The sequence below is a fragment of the Canis lupus genome, chromosome 16 (assembly GCF_048164855.1).
Source record: "Canis lupus baileyi chromosome 16, mCanLup2.hap1, whole genome shotgun sequence".
NCBI lineage: Eukaryota > Metazoa > Chordata > Mammalia > Carnivora > Canidae > Canis > Canis lupus.
The window spans coordinates 6,600,294-6,622,899 of record NC_132853.1 but is presented as its reverse complement, the minus strand read 5'-3'; the positions used below and the strand labels follow the sequence as shown (position 1 = coordinate 6,622,899).

At 51.7% G+C, this 22,606-nt stretch overlaps 1 long non-coding RNA gene across 1 annotated transcript; it reads right to left on the bottom strand.

The window, feature by feature from the left end:
- Window positions 1–6,451: 6,451 nt before the first annotated feature.
- On the bottom strand, window positions 6,452–17,761 carry LOC140607414 (uncharacterized). The gene is made up of 3 exons (XR_012009446.1): window positions 17,619–17,761; window positions 12,157–12,314; window positions 6,452–9,329 (listed from the first exon to the last, which is right to left on the bottom strand). It is a non-coding gene; the product is annotated as an uncharacterized lncRNA (long non-coding RNA).
- Window positions 17,762–22,606: the final 4,845 nt, after the last annotated feature.

Sequence of the window (22,606 nt, the reverse complement as noted above, 5' to 3'; positions counted from 1 at the left end):
GGGCTGGGGGCCAGGAAAAGATTTTGGCACTGACGCCAACCAACCAGATGACCCACACAAGTGTTTTTACCTCTCTGGGCAAAAGCATCTTGTAAAACAGTGAGGATGATACCTGCTGACCTCCCCCTCAGTGTGGTGGAGAATCTGAAATGAGGAAATGGATTCTCAAAAAAAAAAAAAAAAAAAAAAAAAGCAACCCTCTGTTTCCAAGTGAGCCTGGAAGAGTCCAACAGAAGCAGTGGTAGATAGCAAACTGCACTGGGAGAGACCTAGCCCCTCTCCCCTGGCTTCCCCAGGCTCAGCCTAGGGCATGGGACAAACATCCCTAGCCAGGAGCTTCAATTAGCAGGAATCTTTCTATCACTTTTATGAAGAAATGGAAAATGCATGTGTGCATTCATTCTTTTGTGTGCTCATTCATTCATTCATTTGTTCATTCAACAAAGTTTTCTGTGGGACTGCTGTGTGCTATAGCAGTGAACAAAACACGGCCCTGCCCTGAAAGAGGTCACTGTCTGGCTGGGGTGACAGGCATTAAAGAAATAAACATGGAAATAAACACGTGGCCACGAATATCCATAAATGCCCTGAAAGAAAAGCACAGGAGCCATGAGCATGGAGAAAATAAAAAGGAGTCTGGGGGAGAGAAGCAGTCAGGACAGGTCTCCCTGAGGAAGTGGCATTTCAGAGGGCCCTGAAGACTGAACAAGAGTCAGCCTGGCGAGGAGGGAGGAAAGGTATTCCAGGCAAAGGGAACGGTGTGCGGCGCCTTGAGGCCAGGGAGAGCTGAGGCATTCGGGGGAGCACAGCATCCTGTGGGCTGGAGACCACGGGCCGGGGCCGGGGAGTGGGGTGGCCCACAGACACTGGCTGGCTCAGTCAGGCAGGGTCATGCTAAGGATCTAAACTTTAGAAAATGGCCACAACATAAATTCATGGGGATTTACATTAAAATATACTTTATTGGGGCACCTGGGTGGCTCAGTGGTAGAGCGTCTGCCTTCAGCTCGGGTCACGATCCCCAGAGTCCTGAGATCAAGTCCCAGGTCGGGTTCCCTGTGAGGAGCCTGCTTCTCCCTCTGCCTGTGTCTCTGCCTCTCTCTGTGTCTTTCATGAATAGATACATAAAATCTTTTTAAAAATTAAAAAATATATATATACTTTTTTGTTTTTCAGAGTCACCCCCTGGATTCAGCTGGTGTTCAACCTGGTCTCACCTGCCTTCTGCCTTTTCCAGTCTGAAGGCGCTGGATGATTCAGAATCAGATGAGTTTCATTATTACTCAGCACACTTCACTGACTACGACAGAAAAGGAGACGCATTTATGGAAAGATGTTTAACACAAGGGTTAGAATTAGGGGTTGGGTTTTGGCTGAGGATAGAGCTGGTACAGGGTTTGGGTTAGGCTTGGGTTGGGGTTAGACTAAGACTAGTGTTGGGGTCAGGATTAGGGTTGGGTCAGGGTTTGGATTGTGAATTCGAGTTCCATCACATGCACCTCTATCGCTAGCGCCCAATCGAAAATCTGGGACATAAATAATAAGGGCCCAATGGATATTTTTGATGAATTAATTACTGTGGTTTATTGTGACCCAGAAAGACAAAGTGGCCAGGCAGCATCATTCTGTGGGTTCCTGGTTGTTTGTCTGTATATTGTGAACAGACTGGTAAAACTCACCCACACACTAATTTTCTATTCTTCTAAGACGGCACCCCCCAAAAATCATTCCTATGTAGGAAACAAGGGGGGAATGGCTTGTGCATGTCACTCCGGTGACCCATGCAGGGGAACAGAGAGCTTAGGGGACCAAGTACTTCAAAAAAAAGTCCAGGTTGGTGGAGGGAAGAGGAAGTGGGTTCCTGCAGAAGTCCCAGCCAGGCTGAGGGAGAGTCAGGGAACTAGATCCGGCTGGAAGGTGGGGTTTGGATGAGGAGTTGGGGGAGGGAAAAGGTGACAGAGGAGCAGTGGAGGTTAAGAAGGTAGGCAGACTACAGAGCGTACACATGTAACCCACGTAGTTCTTGGGGTGCACGTGGCTCTGGCCCTGCAGAGTCTCATTCGGAGAAGCTTGAGACGGTAGCCACAGATCATGCATGGGGGTTTCTAATATTATTTTGTCTTTCAAAGAATGTCAAGGAGGGTCTGACTCCTACACCACAGCCACACTGCTCAGTCCCATCACCCCTTCCTCTAGGGCTCTTGGATCGTGTTCTAATCCAGAATCTCTCCCTTGCAGCCCCCTGAAATGTGGCTTTCCTGCCCTCTGTGTGCTCACTCAGTTCTTCTCTATAAGATTCAACTCGGCCTCAGGGGCTTCCTCTCTTTGTTCCCTCTCTGTTCTCCCCACTCCCCAGAGCCCCCAGTAAGGAACAGCCTAGAACTGACCCAGCAAGTGCACAGCCCTCCCGCCCTCCCCTGTTCAGCACTCTCACCTCTGCCTAGAACCAGCCTTGGGAAGGAGAGAGTGCTCTGCAGAGGGCAGAAGGAAGAGCTGAATAGGCAAGGTCAAGATTCTCTTTTATGAGGCCTAGGTGAGTGGGGGAACGTTCCTGTGACTTGTCATAGTGTGAAGATTGCACCATCTCCATCGGGCACTGGGGAGCCAGGGGAGGGTTTTGAGCCAGAGAGTAAAGCGGTCAGATTTGTGAGCAAATCTTCCATGGAAGCAGGCTCTCTGTGTTTTGTGGCTGATCTTCCACCAGCACTCGGAAGATCCTGGTTAAATGGGTGACAAGCGAAAAGCTCAGTGATGAGTAAATGAATGAATGAATGGAATATTGAACTTCATGAGCATTCTGGATTTTCATGCCCCTCAAGGGCCCCAGGATGACTGCGCCCTCACCGCCATTCCTGAAGTCCCTGTTCTTCACCTTTATGACAACCAGTTGGGACCTCCTGACAATGACCTCTAGGCTCCTGGGAGACAGAGGACCAGGCTCCCCCTCCCAAATGGTGGAGCATCTGGACTGGCTCCACCAGTCTGCTGGGAATGGCCCGTGCTGCCCTGGGCAAGACCCACGGCACACGGGAAACCTCCCAGTGCTTTTGGCTCTGGCTGTAATTCTGGTTTCCAGAAACACATAAAAATAGCTTCAAGGACACACAGGGGGCGGGAGGGGGTAGCCCTGGTCCCTGACTTCCAGAAGAACTAGATACACACTCCCATCTCTCACTGTCCAGGGGCCCCCTGCTGCCCATATTAATCTGGATTTGAACCTGGGTCGGTATGTGTGGACCTCATGCCTAAACTTGCCTAGCTCCTCAGTCAGCGGCCCCCATCACCCAGCTTGGGGCAAAGAGAGGCTGACGCAGACGTTGTACAGGAAAAGCATCTGAAATCCCTCCCACTGCCAGCTCAGAGCAAAACTCCTGCAGGGCTCTGGTGCATGACTAAAGACAGGAGAAGCTGCCATCTGAGCTCAGAGCCTGGGATAACCATGGAGCATGCCTAGGGTGGGAGGGGAGGGGGCTGCCCAGTTGCAGGGGCTCACAAGCATCTTCAGTCTCCAGTGCTTGATTCCTCAAACAGTGGTGATGCAAAATGTGTGCCCCAGATCACCTTCCAAGCCCTGCAGCGCCCATCCTGAAGCCAGGCAAGAGCAGGAGGTTGAGGGGAATGGAGTGTTCTAGTGACAGGCACATTATGAGCACAGCCTATTCCAAGGGGTGTGCGTGCATCACCTGGAATCCTTACAGCCAGAATCCTTACAACCCCATAGGGACTTATCATCATTTGTCCCCATCATATAGATGAGCAAAGTAAGGCCCAGAGAGGCAAGTAACCAACCACCCAGCTAGCTGGGACAGAGCCAGGATGTGAACCCAGGGGGACTCAGGAGCCTAGGCTCCCACCTCTGCACTAAAGGAATGAGCTAAAGGTGGAAGCTACGGGTGGGGGTCAGTTTTCTTCCCTACCTCTTGAAAGCCCCAAAATAGACCTACTTTCCTGATGAAGGTCTCCTCCCCTCAGCTCCACAAATACCCACGTTCCCAGGCCGAACCCAGGGCGGGGGCCCACAGGAGCTCGCGCCCAGCAGGACCTATTTCTGGCTGCACAAGCGGCCTTCTGTCGTGGCCTCAGCCACAGCCCACGGCCAAGGGCCAGGCCCTGGCTGGGCCTCCAAAGGGCCCATTGTCCGGCTGCCTGGGCCACCAAGCCTGGCTCTTGGACATCCGGAGCAGGGGCAGAGGATGACCTGGACACAGTGGGCCGAAGGGCCTGTGTGAGAGCCGTAGGCGACTTGAAGGATATCCCAGACTCCACCGGCCTCAGGCTGGCCTCAGACAGGCCCTGAGGTCACACGCACACACCCAAGAAGTGACAACTGCAGCAAGGAGGTAAGAACCAGGGACTTAGAGCCGAGTGGGTTGGGATTCTAATACTGGCTGGCTCTGAGGCCCGCGTGGGTCATGCTCCCTCTCTGAGCCTTGGTCTCCTCCTCCATAAAATGGGACAGACACTGCCCCTCTTTTACAGATGTGCCAACCCAGCTTCAGAGAAGTGGCTCGCCTGAGTCCACACAAGGAGGAGTTCTACATATATATATATATATTAAAAAGGTTTTTGGGGCACCTGGCTGGCTCAGTTGGTAGAGCATGTGACTCTTGACCTTGGGGTTGTGAATTAGAGCCCCATATTGGGTGTAGACATTACTTAAAAATACAATCTTAAAAAAAAAAGGTTTCCATTAGGAGCTTTTTCAAAAATACACCAAAGTAAAGAGTCTGGGGGCATCTGGGTGGCTCAGTGGTTGAGCATCTACCTTTGGCTCAAGTCATAACCTCAGGAGCCTGGGATGGAGTCCTGCATCGGGCTCCCCACAGGGAGCCTGCTTCTCCCTCTGCCTATGTCTCTGCCTCTCTCTGTGTGCTTCTCATGAATAAATAAATAAAATCTTTAAAAAAAGAAAGTAAAGAGTCTTATAAATCCCCCATCCTATCATTCAGATTCAATCATTATTGGGATTTTGCCACACCTGCTCTATCCCTGCCTTTGGTTATTTTGCTGTTGTTGCTTGAAGTAAGCTGAAAGCCAACCCTGGACATGCCCTTTCATCCCAACCCACTTCACTGTTGCTCTAAATATGTGGACCCGTTTTCATAGAAACACAATGCTACATCTGGCAAAATTAAGAGCAATTCCAAGGCCTTGTCGCAAACCCAGGGCATAATGGGGCTTTCCCAATACTCACCAATGTCAGGTTCCAGGTGATTTGTTCAAATTAGGATCCAGGTAAGGTCTCCACATGGCATTTGGTTGTAACATCCCATTACTTTTTTCGGAAGTTTATTTTCTCGCACTGACTTACCGAAGAAACTGAGTCTGTTGTCCTGTTAGATGGCCACAGAAGACAGATTTATCTGTTTTCTTTCTCATGGTGTCATCTAACTTGTTTCTCCGTCCACATATTTCCTGTGAACTAGACGGTGAGCCCCTTTCCTCTTTAACTGGCTGTCTTATGGAGAAGTAATTCACACACCATAAAATTCACCCTTTTAAAGTAGACAATTTAATGGTTTTTAGTATGTTAACAGAGTTGTGCAACCACCACCATATTCAACTTCAGGACATTTTCATGAGGCCAAAAAGAAACCACATCCCCATTACCAGTCACTCCCCATTATGCCCTCCTGGCAACTGCTAGTCTTTTCTCTCTCTCTGGATCACCTATCTACTCTGGACATTTCATATAAATGGAATCAGAAAATATGAAGCCTTTTGTGACTGGCTGCTTAGCATATTTTCAAGGTTCATCATGTTATACCATGTATCAGCACTCCATCCCTTTTTATCAGCAAATAATATTCCATTTGAAAGTAGCCTATTTTTTTAATCCATTTATCCACTGAGGAGCATTAGCGTTCTTCCTCTTCTTGGCCCTTATGAATAATGCTGCTATAAACATTCATGTGTGTTTGGGTAAATATATGTTTTCAATTCTCTTGGGTGTTTATACATATTCCCAGGTCATACATAATACTGTGTTTAACATTTCAAGGAACCACCAAACTGTACTCCAAAGGAACTGTGCCAGTTCACCAGCACACCAGCAATGCATGAAGGTCCCAACTTCTCTACACCCTTGCCAACACTTGTTATTGCCCATCTTTTTAGTTTAGTCACTCTAGTGGGGGTGAAGTAGCATCTCGTGGTTTTGGTGACTAATGGCGTTGAGCATCTTTTCATATGTTTAGTGTAATTTGTATGTCCTCCTTGGAAGAATGTCTATTCAAATCCTTTGCCTGTTTTTAAATTGTGTTATTTGTTTTTTATTATTGAGTTGTAAGAACTCTCTATAGCTTCTGGACACAGATCTCTCATCAGACACATGATATACAAAATTTTACTCTCATTCTGTCGGTTATCTTTACACTTTTGGTGTTCTTAAAAGCACAAAGTTTTAAATTTTAGTGAATTCTTATTTATCTATTTATTCTTTTATCCCTTTGCTTTAGGTGTCCTATGCCTAATCCATGGTTATGAAGATTTACTTTTACATTTTATTTTAAGAGTTTTAGGGATAAAACTCAGAGGTTTAACACCTGCCTTCAGCCCAGGGCATGATCCTGGAGTCCCAGGATTGAGTCCCACATCAGGCTCCCTGCATGTAGCCTGCTTCTGCCTCTGCCTGTGTCTCTGCCTCTCTTGCTCTCGCTCTCTTTCTCTTTCTCTGTGTCTCTCATGAGTAAATAAATAAAATATTTTTTTTTAAAAAGAGCTTTGTAGTTTTAGCTCTTACATTTAAGAGCTTTTGTATATGGTGTGAGGTAGGGATCCAATTTCATTTTTTTGATGTGGGTATCCGGGTGTTCATACCATTTGTTGAAAAGACTATTCTTTCCCTATTGAATGGCTTCATACCTTTGTCAGAAATCAATTGAACATAAATGTATGGGTTTACTTCTGGACTCTCTCAACTCTATTCCATTGATCTATAGTTTATCCTTATGCCAGTGCCACACAGTCTTGATTCCTGTAGCTGTGTAATAACTACTAAAATCAGAATGTATGGGTTCTCCAATTTTGTTCTTCTTTGTCAAGATCATTTGGCTTTCTGGGTCTTTCACATCTCTGTATCCATTTTAAGATGAACTTGTCAATTTGTTGCCAAAAAAAGCCAATTGGAATTTTGATAGGAATTTCATTAACTCTATACATCTGTTTGTTGGACTTGCCAACTCTAAATGTAAACTTTGAATTGTATTGGACCCCAATGATCTAGAGTTCTGACCCCAAGCATCCACAAAGCCCCTGCCCTGAGCAGCTCTCAAGGGCTGCAGGGCCCATATGTTTCTGTAGCCAACCCAAGACCCTGAGAGCTTCCAGGCAATCTGCTGTTAGGTCTCATCTACCCCCATCCTTCAGTTGACTTTTGGAGTCAAAATGCAGAAGTTAACATTTCCTTATGTTAAACTCCTTTTGTAAGTTGTGGATACCAGGGCCAGGGAAATCTTCATGATTCTTAATTCTGCCCAAGCAGGGAACCAGCATCTCCCCCAGCTGAGGCCCAACAGAGCTGATAGCCCTCACAAGTCCTTCTCCCTATCTGACTGCAGCAGAGCCTGTTCTACTTTCTGGGTCATTTAGTCCTTGTTCTTCACCCACAAAGTCACTCATCTCTGAGGAGTGGCGGGGGTGGGGGTGGGAGGGTTCCCAGGCAACAAAAACCATCACTGAGTATATGATCCCAACCCTATTTCTCTGTCTTGTAAATCTCTCATTCAACTATTCAGCAGGTCTATGACTGAGCTGTGCTGGGCACTGTGGGGAGTGAGGACTCAGGACCCTGCATCCAGAAACTCCCAGACCAGGGGGCTGACAAGAGCCGCCATCTTTAAGCCTCTGGGCTTAAAGATGTGTGCCTAGTTCCCCTGAAAGTTCAGTACAACACCATGAAGCATTTGTTGTCATTACTATATCTATATCCAAAAAAATATTAATTGAGCAGCTGCTCAGTGCGTGGCCTGTGCAAGGGGGTGGATGCTCAATGCTGACAAAGACTCCTCAGGTCCCTGCCTCCTTGGAAATGGTCCCCAGTAGGAGAGGCAGACGTAGAACAAGAAAGACAAGGGAAGGAGGGTCACAGCACGCAGTTAACACCATAGCTGACAAAACAGAAGAGAAAAGTAACAGGAGGGACCTACCTCAAGTATGTTAATTGGCAAAGGACCCTCTGAGGAGGCCATACTGCCACCAAGACCCCAAGGATGAGAAGGAGTGTGGAAAAAGAACGCGTGGTAAAGCATTTCTGGTAGGGGAACCACGAGCACATAACCCTGAGGTAGGGGCTGGACAAGAGGTTGGGGTGGCAGAGGTGCAATGAGCAGGGGTGCAGCATGGAGGCGACGAGGCCAGAAGGGTCAGGACAGATCATACAGGTTGGGGAGCCCTGGCCAAAAGCAGGAAGGAGGACGGAGGCTATTGAGGGTTTAAGCAGGGGCATGACATGCTCCACATTATGTGTTTAAAACAATCACTCAGGCCCCTCTATAGAATCTTCCAGAGGAAGATGACGCTGACCTCCCTGGGTGGTGGTCAGGGGTAGAGAGAGATGTGGATTGACGTGGATAGAGCCAATAGGCTATGGTTGGAAGCACATAGAGAGGAAAAGAGAGGAAGCAGAGATGGCCCTCGGGCCCCTGTCCAGGGTGACGGCAGAATCCTAAAACAGACTTCTCGGCTCCCATCTTGTCTACTTCTCCTTTCTGGGTCAGAGATGCTTCCAGAGCTTCAAGCCAAGCCATGTCCACCCATGATAAGGAAGGTGGGACCGTTCAAGAGGCAGGCAAACCCTCCACTCATCCTCTCTTTCCTGCTGCCCTGCCTGGCAGGAGAGGCGGGGAGGCAGCCCAGCTTCGAGTCCACCAACTAGCTGTGAGGCCTTGGGTGGCCACAGTCCTGCCCGGAAAGCTTTATGGCCACTGGCTCCGGTTGATGGGGAGGTGGGTGGTCAGCAGCCCGTCACGGCCCTCAGCTTAGACACAGAATTAAGCAGAAGGTCCCCGACCTGGACTGAAGACAAACGGGGAATCATTCATTCATTCGGTGCCTGCAGAGCCCCATCAGGTGCCAGCATGTCCCAGGCACTGATGAAACAGCCACAAGCTCCCGACCTCATGGGGCACACATCCTAGGGGGGAGTTGACAGCAAGTGAGAAAAACGCGCCGTGCAATGGACGCCAAGATGCATGAGCTACACAGATCTTGCTCCAAGCACCACGTGGTTGGGATGAAAACAGTCCACACCTCGCCACTGTTGCTACTGGGCAATCGGGGTCATCCTCGTCTCCTGCTTCGTCTTCCCTCTTGCCGTGATTGTCCGGGACCTCGAGACAGGCAGAGAAACTGAGGCAGCTGGGAATGCCATGGGGCTCCATCTGACAATGGCTGGGGGCGGGGCAGGTGTGGGAAGCAGAGGTGGGCCTGGGAGCTCTCCCACAGGCCCGAGCAGTGCCTCCCTCGTCCCGGAGTAAGCATGTGATTAAGTAATCTTATTATGAAAGTCCCACATGATCAGACTCCTGGGCTACACTTTGAATGAAATTAATTCCAAGGTTCAACCAAGTCCCTGGGTGTTTTCCTTCCAGGGAAGGTAGTAGGAGGGAAATGAGGTCTGTATGTTCCAGAACCCCGAGGAACAGGCCCCAAGTCCCGATGCTGCTGGAGGCAGGGGCAGGGGCTGGAGGAGAGGGTTCAACCGGTCATTGCTCACCCCCAAACCCCAGCCACCTTAGTACATGTTCCCACTTGGATGCCCCAAATGCCAAAAATGGGTTCCTTGTTGCCCTGCCCATTGACACCACCCAGAAACACGTTTCTTCTCTGGGACCCCTCCCTCTGCAAATGATTTCATCCTCTCAGCTGTCCTCTCAGGACCTTGGGTCCACCCTGCCCGAAGCCCCCTCGTCCCGTCACCAGGTCCACCCGACCCCAGACACTCCTCAAATGTCTCCCCTTGTTTCTGTTTCTACAGCCTCCTCCTCAGCCCCAGCTCCACAGCCTGGAGCCTCCTCACAGACACTTCCCGCTCTAGACTCTTCCATGACTCCCCCTGTATTTGAAATGATCCCCCTCCCATCCCAGGTGCCAGATCCCAAGCTGGGCACTGGGGAGACCACATCTCCAGCCCTCAAAAGTGCTGCCCCTGCTCTGCAGCCTCAGCAGATGGGACTCCCCAGGGGGAGATGGACATGCCATGCACCCCCTACCTGAGTCCCACCACCCTCCTCCGAGGGACAGCCAGGTATCGGGGGAGATGGGAAGAGACCACCAGCCCAGACAGGCAAACAGCTTTAATGAGAGCCCTCGTTCTACCGATGGGAACGGCACACCCCAAGTACAGGAAAATGGGGCTTGCAGTGCTCACTCATCACTGCGTCCCCAGCACAGGGCCCTGCACACAGGAGGAGCTCAAGTGATGCTCCTAATGAATGTTGATGCTTTATCCCATCCAGCTGCCTCCTCACATGGTGGAGGGAGATGCCAGCAAAGGCCTGCATGGATCCAGGGGTCAGCATGAGCTCTCCTGGCCTCACAGTACGAGGCAGATGTGACTAGTGTGGGAAGGAAAAGGGCATTCTAGAAAGGGACACAGAGTCAGCAAAGACAGAGGGCGGAAAGGAATGTGGATCTCCTGAGAGGGCCCCATCAGCCTGGCCCCTCCTCAGTGCTCTCAGATAAATAATACGGCTTCCTGTCTCTTACAGATGAGTAGAATAAATGGTTAAATTCTTCCCTCCAGGTCCTACAGTCAGAAATTCTAACCTGAGTCAGAGGCCCAGAGCCCTTGGATCATCGCTGAACTGAACACCTCCCCACCTGGCTTTCTCTTAGCAGTGGGGTTTAGAATTTGTATGCACAGGAATGAACTTTACATGAAATAGGGTTTCCTGTAGTCTGAATTAAAACTTCCCCCTCTGGTATATTCTCCTATTACTGGGACGTGCAGCCCCAGTTCTTGATCTCGGGCCTGAGATCAAGAGAGGGCCTGAGCATCAAAGGAAGTGTGTGCTAGAAGGAGCCTGGAGCCATTCCGTGCTGAGGACAGGGCAGGTGAGGTGGAGGGGGAATGAAGAAAGGACAATCCTGTCCAGGCACCACCAATTCAGTTGGGGGTAGGAGATGGATCCCCAAAGAGCTGGAACAATTGACAATGTCAGGGCAGGAGTGAGAAGTCATCCATCCATCCATCCATCCATCCATCCATCCATCCATGCATCCATCCATTCAACAAATACATTGACTGAGCCCACAGTCTGATGAAGTGACAAACAGGGAAGCAGGTAATTACAATCCAGTGCTGTGACAGGGGACATACAAAGCACTGGGGGAGCCCAGAGAAGGCACCCGATCTAGCATGAGGTTGGGGTGGAGTAGTCAGGGAAGGCTTCCTGGAAGAGGTAATGTCTAACCTGAGACTTAGGGGGCAAGCAGGACTTAGCCAGACTAAGAGGTGAGGAAAAGCAGCTCAGACTGAAGGAACCCAACAGCACCTACCTACACCCAGAGGTGTGGTTCCGGCCTTCAGAGACCAGAACAGCTCAGTGTGGCTGAAGCAGAGAGCAGGGCAGCATGGAGGGGATGGACTGGGGAGGGGTGCATTTTCAGAGGAGGGTGTCTGGGGCCAGATCTGCCAGGACCTTGGGAGACACAGTTAAGAGTGGATCTCTACACAAGGGCAGCAGGAGCCTGTCAATACTTCTTAACACAGGAGACATGTGGCTAGATTTCCTGTTTAGAAAGATAACTCGGGCTTCTGATGAGGATAGGCGGGGTTATTCTGACCAGGCTTCTATATAGTAACTTGAGTTGAAATATCTATACCTAACGCAGAGATACAGATATATTAGGGATAGCCTCAAACGTTTACAAAAGAATGAGAAATTTCCAACCAAACCTAAAGGAAAAATAGGAACTCAGAGCAGGAGTGCACATGGAGGCTTCTTCTGCCTAAGGAAAATTTCCAAGCTGAGAGAAGCCTTGCCTTTGCCAGCTGCAGAAAAATGGGGGTGGGGGTGGGGAGAACAGAAACCAAAGCCCAGGACCCACAGTCTCACAAAAGACTTTCCCACAGTTAGCTGGGACCCCCAGGGTCTCCTGGGGAGAGGGTTAGGGTCTCCCTTGGGGAGAGGGTGATAAGAAGTGGACCAGTACCTTCTGAGGAAACAGCTGGGTTTGAATGACTCAGGCATCTCAGGGAAGCTCCAGCTTGTTAGGTGGGCCCGGACAGGTAGTACTTCCAAGTGTGTGGTTGATGCAAACAAAATCCTGCTATGAAGCGAAGCAACTTCGTCTCATGCTCTAGACTGTCCCTGTGTTTAATTTTTCAAATACTGTGATCAATGCACCAAGAAAACCAGGCATACAAGGAAATAAGACACCATGAGAAAACAAATGAATGAAAACACTTAGAGACATACCTGCAAAGATGTTCAGGTGTGGGAATTAACATAAAACAATGGTGCTTACGATATTTAAAAAAATTAAAAGATAAGTGTGAAACATCACCGGAGAACATAAAACTCTAAAAAGTGACACAGCAAACTGACAAAAGAACCAAACAGTAGCCCTAGTAATGAACATTATGATAATGGAAATTTAAAACTCAGAGACGTTAGGGGCTCCTGGCTGGTTCAGTCAGTAGAGAGTGTGACTCTTGACCTAGGGGTCATGAGATCAAGCCCCACTGCAGGTGTAGAGATTACTCAAAAAAAAAAAAAAAAAAAAAAAAAAAAAGTCTGAGGCTTCATTTCTTGAACCTGTATGTCTCATACACATTGGTTTCTAATCATTCATTAAATATTAAATTGCATGTTTGTTTTTCACTGTGCTACAAAGCTGTATTTTTATAATTTATGCATTTCCTGCATGTGTGTTGTATTTCAAACTGATGAGGCATAGAGAGCACTCAGTGGCTGGGTTTGAGAATGGATTAAATGCAGCCAAAGAAAGAATTAGGTCAAAAGAAAATATCCTGGATGCACTGCAGAGAGACACAGAGATGGGCAAAAGGGGAGGGTAAGAGACAGAGAGGGTAGGCAAGATAAAGTCTGATCAGAGCCCTGGAAGAGAGAGAAAGGAACAGAGACAGTGTTTAGGAGACAGTGGCTGATAATGTCCAGGACTGATAAAAGACACCAAACCACAGGGGCGCCTGGGTGAGTCAGTCGGTTAAGCATCTGACTCTTGATTTTGGCTCAGGTCCTGATCTCAGGGTCATAATACTGAGCCCACAACAGGCACAACTCTCAGTGGGGAGTCACCCTGGACTTTTTTCTCTCCCTCCGTCTTTGCTTCTCCCCCTGCTCAAGTGTTCTCACTTTCTAAAACAAATACATAAATCTTAAAAAAAGAAAAAGACACCCAACCATAGATTCGAGACACCTAAAAAGTCCCCAGAGAGATAAATAAAAAGAATCCACACTTCCACCCAACATAGCGAATCCGCAGAAACCCAAAAGTAGGGCAGCCAGGGTGGCTCAGCAGTTTAGCGCCGCCTTCAGCCCAGGGTGTGATCCTGGAGACCTGGGATGGAGTCCCCCATCGGGCTCCCTGCATGGAGCCTGCTTCTCCCTCTGCCTGTGTCTCTGCCTCTCTCTCTCTCTATGTCTCTCATGAATAAAATCTTAAAAAAAAAAAAAAAAGGAAAGAAAGAAATCCAAAGGTAAGGGGAGAACATACCTAGCAGCAGTCAGAGGGAAAAAGCCAGATTCACCTTCCAGGGAAGTCTGGCTGGGCCGACAGCCGACTTTTCCACAGCAGCCATGGAAGTCGGGAGCCCTGGGACGTAGCACCCACCTGGAGTCTCCTATGCAGTGAAAGGACACTCTGGCTGCCAGACCAGAGGCTGAGCAACCGGCTGGAAGCTGGGACAACGGTGGCCAGGACCAGATCAGCAACAGGGAAGGAGATAGGTGGACAGATCTGGGAGAGGCCGAGGACCCAGAACTGGGGTGACTTGGTGATGACTTTTTGTGATGGAGGAGGGCAAGAAGAAGCAGGGTGAAGGTCAAGTCTGGCAAGGGGGCTGCTTGGCTGGACGGGCCCTGCTGCCATGAGATGAAACAGGAGGAGCAGGTTTAGGGGGTTGGTGGGCTTAGTTTGGGATGTGGTCGCCGCAGAAAATCAAGTCCATTGGTACCCAAGGGATAGGAGGCTCCTGGGGCAGGAGGAGACAGGAAGGATTCCCTGGGGGAAGAGGTAGTGCAATCAGCTCTTAAGGGCAGGCAGCAGAAAGGGGAAGATCTGCGAGGCGGCAGCCTGGAGAGCACAGCACCCACGGCTCCAGAAGGCAGCAAGGGTGACGGGAGGCCACGGGAAAGGGCCAGGCCCGGCAGGGAGACACAGCGGCAGGCCGCTCCCTAGGAGCATCAGCAACCCGCAGAGCTTGGTCCGTAACAGGTGCTCGGCCCACGCGTGCTGAGCAAGCCAAGCGAGAGGTGCCGGCACACAGTCGGTGGTTGTGGTTGGTGTCAGTGGTGAGGCCAGCACTTAGCTGGTTTCCTTCTTCCGTCCTGGTGCAGAAAGCCACACCTGCTCCCCTTCAGCCGGGATTCCCTAACCATAATTATGCCTCCCGCAAACACCAGTGGGAATAGCACCACGTTGGGAAACTGAGGCAGTCACAAGCAAAGATTGCTTGGCAAAAGATTGTTTGGTTGTTGTTGGTTGTTGGGTTTTTTTGTTTTGTTTTGTTTTGGGTTTTTTGTTTTGGTTTTGGTGGGTGGAAAAACAAGTACCCAGCCCCTCCTGTCTGGCTCCCTACCACCCCGACCGCCTCCCATCCTGCAAAGGCCTTCCACGGAGGGAGGTGCCTACATTCCCATCTCTCCCTGTCACGAAGAGGAAAGCATGAGCCCAGCCTGGCTGGCATCCTCAGGAGTGCCACCTCTGGAGCTAAATGCACAGCCATGTAAGGACAGAGACCCTGTCCTCCAGGAGTGAGAACCCCCAGGGTTCCCCACAGCCCACGAGAGTGGGAGAACCGATGCTTCCCGGAGCCCTCCTGCTCCCGCCTGCCTCGAGGCTGCTCATTTCCACAGAATCTGTGGGCTGAGACTCTGGCGTGTGACTCACCTCCCTCCCCTCCTCTCCCTGAGTAAATGTCAAGTAACATTAGCTACCCCATCTCCCTCAGCAACAGCCCCCCTCATTTTTGGTGGTGCTGTTTACCTCGGCTGGATCAATCAGCGTTCGGGGAGAAAATAGAAACCCTTTTAGATCCAATTAATGAAAATCGGGCAGCAGGAGTGTGCCTGTTTAAAATTTCACTACCTGCACAAGGGAAGGACTGGAAAGACAGGGGTGGGGGAAGGGGGAGAGCCGTCTGGGCCCCACTGCCAAGCCAGGACCCAGCCAGCATTCGGAAGAGAAACCCCAATTTCTGAGGGAGAGAGCTGGCAATGCCCCCAAACTGGGTCCCGGTCAAACACTGCCCTTGTGGGCACAGAGCCAGAAGCGGCCTCTTTGCTGCTTCTTTGGATGGCAAGTGGGGAAGTGAGGATGGAGATGGAGGGAGGTGGTTTGCACTTCAGATGAGAGCCAGGGATGCGGAGTGAGAGCCCTTGGGGGAAACTCAGGGTCCTCCATTTGCATCAGAACACAAGCCTAGCTTGGTGAGGGGCTTCCCTCTGCCACCAGGACCCTAACCCCAAGGAGGTACAGTTTTATTCCTAATCCACTGTGTTCTAGGAATCATGCTGGGGGCTGGGGCCTCCACCACCAGGCTCATGGTCCTGTCTGCCACATAATGGTCAAAGGCAGACAGACCTGGCTCTGACCCCGGCTCAGCCACAGCCAGCTGCATGACCTTGGGCTAGTGGCTGATCCTTCTGAGCCTTACAGTTTTCATCTGTAAAATGGGGTCATAATTGCATGCTTCATAGGGAGTTTCCTTGTTCTTGGGCATCTGTGACCTGGCTTATGGGACCTACCCCCATACACAGCCATTTGAGGTGGAGACTATGACTTGCCCATGACTGAGCCAGGATTCCACACAGCTCTGCCGAACCCCTGAGCAGGGCCACCCAGAACCTCAGGATCGCTAGGACCCAGCAATCCCACCCACCAGACCCAAAGCCACCAGGCAAGGCTTCTCATTCATCGTATTATGTCCCATGGGCAGCAAAGGGCCCAGAGCAGGTGCACCAGGGATGTCGTTTGGAAGGATGAAAGAGTGAGTTTTACAGTCTTCAAAGTGTTTGGCACATCCTTTAGGTGACAGTAGGAAAGAGGCAAGCGATCTCTGGGCCTAGTTTGTCTGTCAAGTGGGAATTGAATCAGATGCCTTTTGGACCCACTTCACATCCCTCTGGCTTCATCTCTGCTCCAGGTGAGCTCCAGGTGGGGACAGGTGCAGGCAGGCTCAGACTCTGCACACAGACCCTGTGCCCCCCACCCCACCCACACATCCTTCTGCTCACTCTGTGCAGCGTGGGGCACCAGGGGGAGCCATCCCAAAGGCCTGCATAGAGGGAGTGCAGGGGACTTCAAGCCCCCAGGGCCGTCCTCCATCAGTGCCTCTGTAGAAGGTGCTGGGTAGCTTCCCATATGGCAGCAGAGGGCCCAGCAGGATAGAGGCCTAGCTGCCTGTAGTGATTATCAGCCCTGTCACCCCCAGCCCTGTGTGGGCTTCTCTGGGTGGGCTCACTCCCCTGTCCCCTCCTGCTGCCCCCTTGGAGCACTCCCCAGCAAAGGATGCACACCCGGGTCCTCACCAGGCTCTGCTTCCAGGGCAGCTCAGGCTAAGACAGAGGCAAATGCTAATCATGGCCTGACGAGCATATGTGGTGACGACGCAAGAGGATGGTGGCACAACTGGAGTCCAAGCACGGCAGACATGTGACAGGCCCGGCATATAGCAGGTGCTCAATGAACAGGTGCGGCTTCCCAGGGCCAGGGAGGCATCCATCATTCACTGCAGGCACGGTTGACAGAGCACCAGTCTTGTGCCGAGCCAGGGCTTGGCTCAGAAATGGCACGGTTGCCACCCACGAGGGCCACAGCCTCCCAGGGCAGACAGACAAGTCAACGGGGGGGCGGGGATATAAAGCCAAGTGACGGTGGTGATATCAAAGCAGCAAAAGTGAGTGGGCGCAATGAGAGAAGACAGAAGGGTACCCCCTGAGCCCCCTGAACCCCCTAAGCATGGTGGTGGAGAAGGGTCCAGATGTGGGGAGGGAGGAGGGGACGGGGTCAGGGCAGGGCAGGGACAAGGCTGGAGAGGCCCAGAGCCCTGAGCTTCCAGCAGACCATGTCCCTGCCAGCCCAGCCTTCGCTGCCAGAAGCACCTGGGCCAGTGCGGCACAGATGTCCCTCCGCCCTGCCAGTGGCAGCTGGGGCTTTTGTGAAGTGCCCGGCTTCAGAGGGGTGCGTGCAGGGGGGACCCCAGATGTGCCCAGGTTCCACGCGACGCTGCCAGGTTCCGAACGGCCTGACAGAAAAGGGAGGCTGTCCCATGCCAGCCAGAGCCAAAGGCCCTGCCAACGCCCTGGTGTGGATGAGAGGCCACATCCAGAATACCCTGTGCAGCTGTGCGGCTCAGCCTGGCTCAGCAGGGTCCAGCAGCAATGACAGAGCACCCCCGGGGGCAGGGATGCAGGGCCGTGCTCACCCACCTGCACGTGTAGCGTGAGTGGCGGAGAATAGGAGTTCCTCTCCCACTAACTGCTCAGCCACTGCTGGGGCTCCGCTCCACACAGTCGCTCAGGAACCCAGGCCACCAGGGGCTCCCCAGTCTGACGGCTCCCCATCTGCAAGGGTCACTGAAATAGGAGAAGAGACAACAGGGAAATGGGAGCCCCAGCCTGGAGGGGACACTTGTCACCTCACCTCTCCACCCATTGGCCAGGGAGTGTGAGGAGTCAAGCAGAAGTTCGGTGGGTGAGTGCGGATCATCTCGACCACAACAGCAATGTGACCCCTTAGGCTGGGCCCCAGCCCTAGTGGCCACAGGGGTGGGGGGTAGAATGCAGCTCAACCTCCCAGAGTCTCCATTTCTTCTGTGGCAGAGTAGGGGCCAGGGTGGTCTCTACCTCCCCGAGCTGGAGTCGGCTTAGTTGAGAGGTCATATCAGCACAGTGCATCCCCCCGCACCCGGCCTATGAGCGGATGTCCTGTCTGTGGTTCTTCATCACCACCTTTGTTTTTTGTAGTTGTTATTTGTTTAAAATTTTAATTTATTTATTCATGAGAGGCACACAGAGAGAGGCAGAGACATAGGCAGAGAGAGAAGCAGGCTCCCTGCGGAGAACCCCATGTGGGACTCGATCCAGGGACTCTGGGATCACACCCTGAGCCAAAGGCAGATGCTCAGCCACTGAGCCACCCAGGTGCCCCTCGTCACCCCCTCAGACTACAACGATTATAAGTGGGAACTCACGAAACATTTTATTGCATTTTCTCTTATTTTACAAAAAGGAGCTGGAAGATGCAAGGGCAGAGGCACAAGCCAAAAGGGAGGAGGGCCGGGTGTCGTCAGGGTAACGTGACCGAGGGCAGACATCACGAGACCCTCCAAGAGCCACAGATCCTGACACTCCTCTGGAAGTGCTCCAGATGAATTCCGGACAAGCAGGGTGGAAACCGTGAAGTGAAATGACAAAACTGAAACACACACAAAATCCTGGACCTGGCACTTTGACAACTGTTCCTAAAAAGACAAGGGGATTTTGTATGTTTTCCCATGTCGGGGGAAGAACAGCCCCATTACCACATTCAAGTCTGCGACACGTTCCCACACTCGCTCGCCGTGAGTTGGCTTCAGGAATATATATGTTGAAAGGAAGGGATTCCTGTCACAGGATGTCCCCCCAGGCACTGTGGGGTGGGAGGCAGAGGAAGTGATGACCAGCTCCAGTGGAAGCTGACTTCACAGAGGTAATAACATTTGGGGCTGGCCTGCGAGAGCAACAGGGTCACATGCTGGAGAAAGGGACACTAACAGACACTGAAGATCCTCTCGCCCCCAGCCATTCCCAAACCCCTGTTCCCCTGCCTGCCTCCCATCACAGGGGCTAAAAAGCCATGTGCTTATTTTCCTAGCATCCCTTAGAGCCAGAAGAGGCCATGGGGCCATGTTCTGGCCAATGGTATACAAGGCAAAATCTGCAGGGGCCTCAAGATCTTTTCCTCCCTGATTAAAGGGGAGAAGTCCCAGAGGAGAGCACTCTCTCACACCTTCACTATGCCTCTCATCACGCACACCTCCCTTCCCACTTGGAGATGTGGCCCCATGAAGACGTGGAGTCCTGGGCTGTGGCAGCCACCTTATCACCATGAGGTTGATGCTTGTTGCTATGGCAGCTTGTTATCACCATGAAGAGAATCAGAGAGGCAACTTAGAGTCTGATCCTGTGGCTAAATAAACCTGCAGACATCATTCCTGGTCTTGTTTTTATTTTTTTTAAAGATTTTTTATTTATTTATTCATAGACACACACACACACACACACAGAGAGAGAGAGAGAGAGAAAGAGAGAGAGAGGCAGAGACACAGGCAGAGGGAGAAGCAGGCTCCATGCAGGGAGCCTGACGTGGGACTCGATCCTGAGACTCCAGGATCACCCCCTGGGCTGCAGGCGGCGCTAAACCGCTGAGCTACCGGGGCTGCCCCTGGTCTTGTTTTTAAAGGTAAACTTTAGTGAGTCTAATGGTTTAAGCCCCTGGAAGTTATGTTTTCTGATACCTGAAGCTAAAGGCGTTTCTAAAGGATACAAGGTCCTGCCTCATGAGAAACTCCAAACAATGAGCAGACTTTGCTTCTAGAAGCCAGCCCAGGAATGTGCATAAATTCCCTTTCAGGTAAAGGATGTTCTCATTATATTATATGAAAACAGAACCAAGAGTGTCCCTAAATGATACCAAGTTCACAGGCATCTGGGACCCCTGGCCAGACCCCATACTGTCCCCAGTTTCTCTCTCCTGCACCTTGTCCCCCACCCCCACTGCACCGCCCTCCTCCACGACACACGGTTCTTAGACACACCAGGCTGTGTCCCACTTCCAAGCTTCTGTCACCAGGGCCCCACTTGGTGTGCCCGACAACTACCCTCCCTGGTCAGCTCGGGCTACTGCAACAGACCCCACAGACTCGGGGCTTCACCAGCACATACTTTACTCCTCCCGGTTCTGAAGGCTGGAATCGGGATCAGGGTTTCTGTGTGGTCAGGCTGTGTGGTGAGGACCCTCTTCCCGGCTCTCAGATGGCCGCCTTCCTGGATGTGTCCGTGGGGAGAAAGGTCTATCTCTTCCTTCTGAAGAGGTCACTAATCCCATTCTGAGGCCCCCCCACGGCCTGGTCTAAGCCTCACTACCTCCCAAAGGCCCCACCATCTCCAATACTGTCAACTTAGGGGGTCAGTGTTTCAACCTCTGAGTCCAGACAGAGGCCACAGGCCCTCCCAAGCCTGGGCGCCAGCCTCTCGCCACCTAGGCTGCATCCAAAGCCTCTCTTGGGTCTCCAGCTCCGGCCTCATGCCCAGCACTGAGCTTGGTACTGGTGTTATAGCTGCAAACAAGACGCAAGGGACAGACATCCACCCAGCACCCACAATTCACCAACTACCCCATTAACTGGGGCAAAGGAAGAAACGTCAGATGCCTAAAAAGCATGCAATGGGGAAGCCAGCCTGGGGGGTAGGAGAGAACCTCCCCAGAAACCTAACATTTAGACTGAGACACAAAGGGCACACTGAACTTCTTGCACTGGCTGAGGCGCACAGGTGATGGGCCTCTCTGAGCCTCAGTTTCCACCTCTGTGAAACGGGGCTCCTGGCAGGCCTCCCTCCCTGGGTCAGTGTGGGGCTCCAGTGGGATCCCATGGCGAGGCCCAGGCATGAGTGTGTTAAGAGCTCGGCAAACAGGGACGCCTTGGTGGCTCAGTGGTTGAGCATCTGCCTTTGGCTCAGGTCCTGATCCTGGAGTCCCAGGATCAAGTTCCTCATCGGTCTCCCTGCGTGGACCCTGCTTCTCCCTCTGCCTGTGTCTCTCATGAATAAATAAACAAAATAAAAAAAAAATTAAAAAAAAAAAGAGCTTGGCAAACACATTACTCTTCAGGGAGAGTGGGGGTCTACTGGCCCCTTGTGACAAGCTAACTGGAGAAACAGCCTTTGCCTGAGTATCTGTGGGCTCGGGGGACCATGGAGTGATGGGTGCCATCTCTCCTGTTTGACCCTCAGGAAATGAGAGGCACCCTTCGGCCAAGTCAGGGGGCAGGATGTGGGGAGACAAAGCCCCAGGCCCAGGGCAGGCAGGCTGAGAGGGAAAGCAGGGGCCAAGCCAGGCCAAAGGGAGGTCAGGAGTTAGGGGTCAGAGGGGAGAGCCCAAGGCTGGGAGGGGCAGACGGTCCCAGGGTTGAGAGTCCCAGGCCCCAGAGTCAGACAGACCCAGGTGGGCTCCTACCCCGGACCCCAGCCCCCCTACCCAGCAATGCTCACACCTCCGTGGCCCTTCCAGTTTGCCTTCCGTTTCAGGAAGAAGTTCTGATGCCAAGGCCAGGGCCAAGGCAGCCCCCGGGACATGCTGTCACCCCACAGCTGGCCTGTGGCCTCCTCTGTTGGCCGTCTGCGTCTCACACCCTGGACTACGAGAGGTCAAGAGAAGGCTGGAGAAAGGTCATTCCCTCCGGGGTTGCCCGATTTAGCAGAAACACACAGAATGTCTAGTTACAACTGAATGTCAGATAAACAAATAATATGTTTAGTGCAAGCACGTCCCGCACTATTTGGGACATACTTGAACTAAAAAATTATTCACTGTTTATCTGAAATTTAAATTTAACTGGATGTGCTCTATTTATGAGGCAACCCCAATTCCATGATGTCCTTATGTCATGCCCTTCCTTAAGAGTCATCCGTGGCTCCTTGGTGCCTGAGGTCAAAGTGCAGCCTGCTGCACACATGACAGCAGAGGCTCATGTGGGGTGGCTCCTGTTGTGCCAGCCTCTGCAGGACAAGGCCGTGGAGCCCCGACGCGACCATGCATTTCACAGACAGCTCTGTGCCAGGCCCCATGCTGGGGACTGTGGACCCTCCCACTGTGCCTGCCCGAGGCTCCCTCCATGAATGAACCCTGTCCCCATCACAGGCTTCAGACTAAAAGGCATTTTTGTTGTTGTTGTTCTAAGCCCCTGCCGCCTCCCCATTTCCTCTCTTTTATGGGTGGGAAACCCCTGATTTCAGATCAAAGGGACCCAAAAATTCACATGGCATTTCAAGTTGAACCCACAGCTGAACCACTGACTTCAGAGAGCTCCCCAGAGCACCTCCAGGCAGAGCCGCTTGCCTGCCTGAGGCCTCATACCAGCCTCCACCCTAGACGCAGAGAGGGGGAGCTCGGCAGACACCCACTTTCCAGGGACCCTGGAAAAAAAAAGATTGGAAGAGCAACAGCTGGCATTTCTGGGGTGCCACGTGCTTAGCACTCACAGCCCATCACTTAAGACTTGTGCCAAGTAAGACCTTCCTCACCCCCACCCAGAACAAGCCAGGTCCCCAGATGACCCCGAGCGCCCTGCGCCTTCCTCACCTGGGGCAGGTCCATTTCATCTACTTATTTGGGGAATGGGTGCACTCAGGGTCTGTGTCTCCGCTGCCAGGCTGTT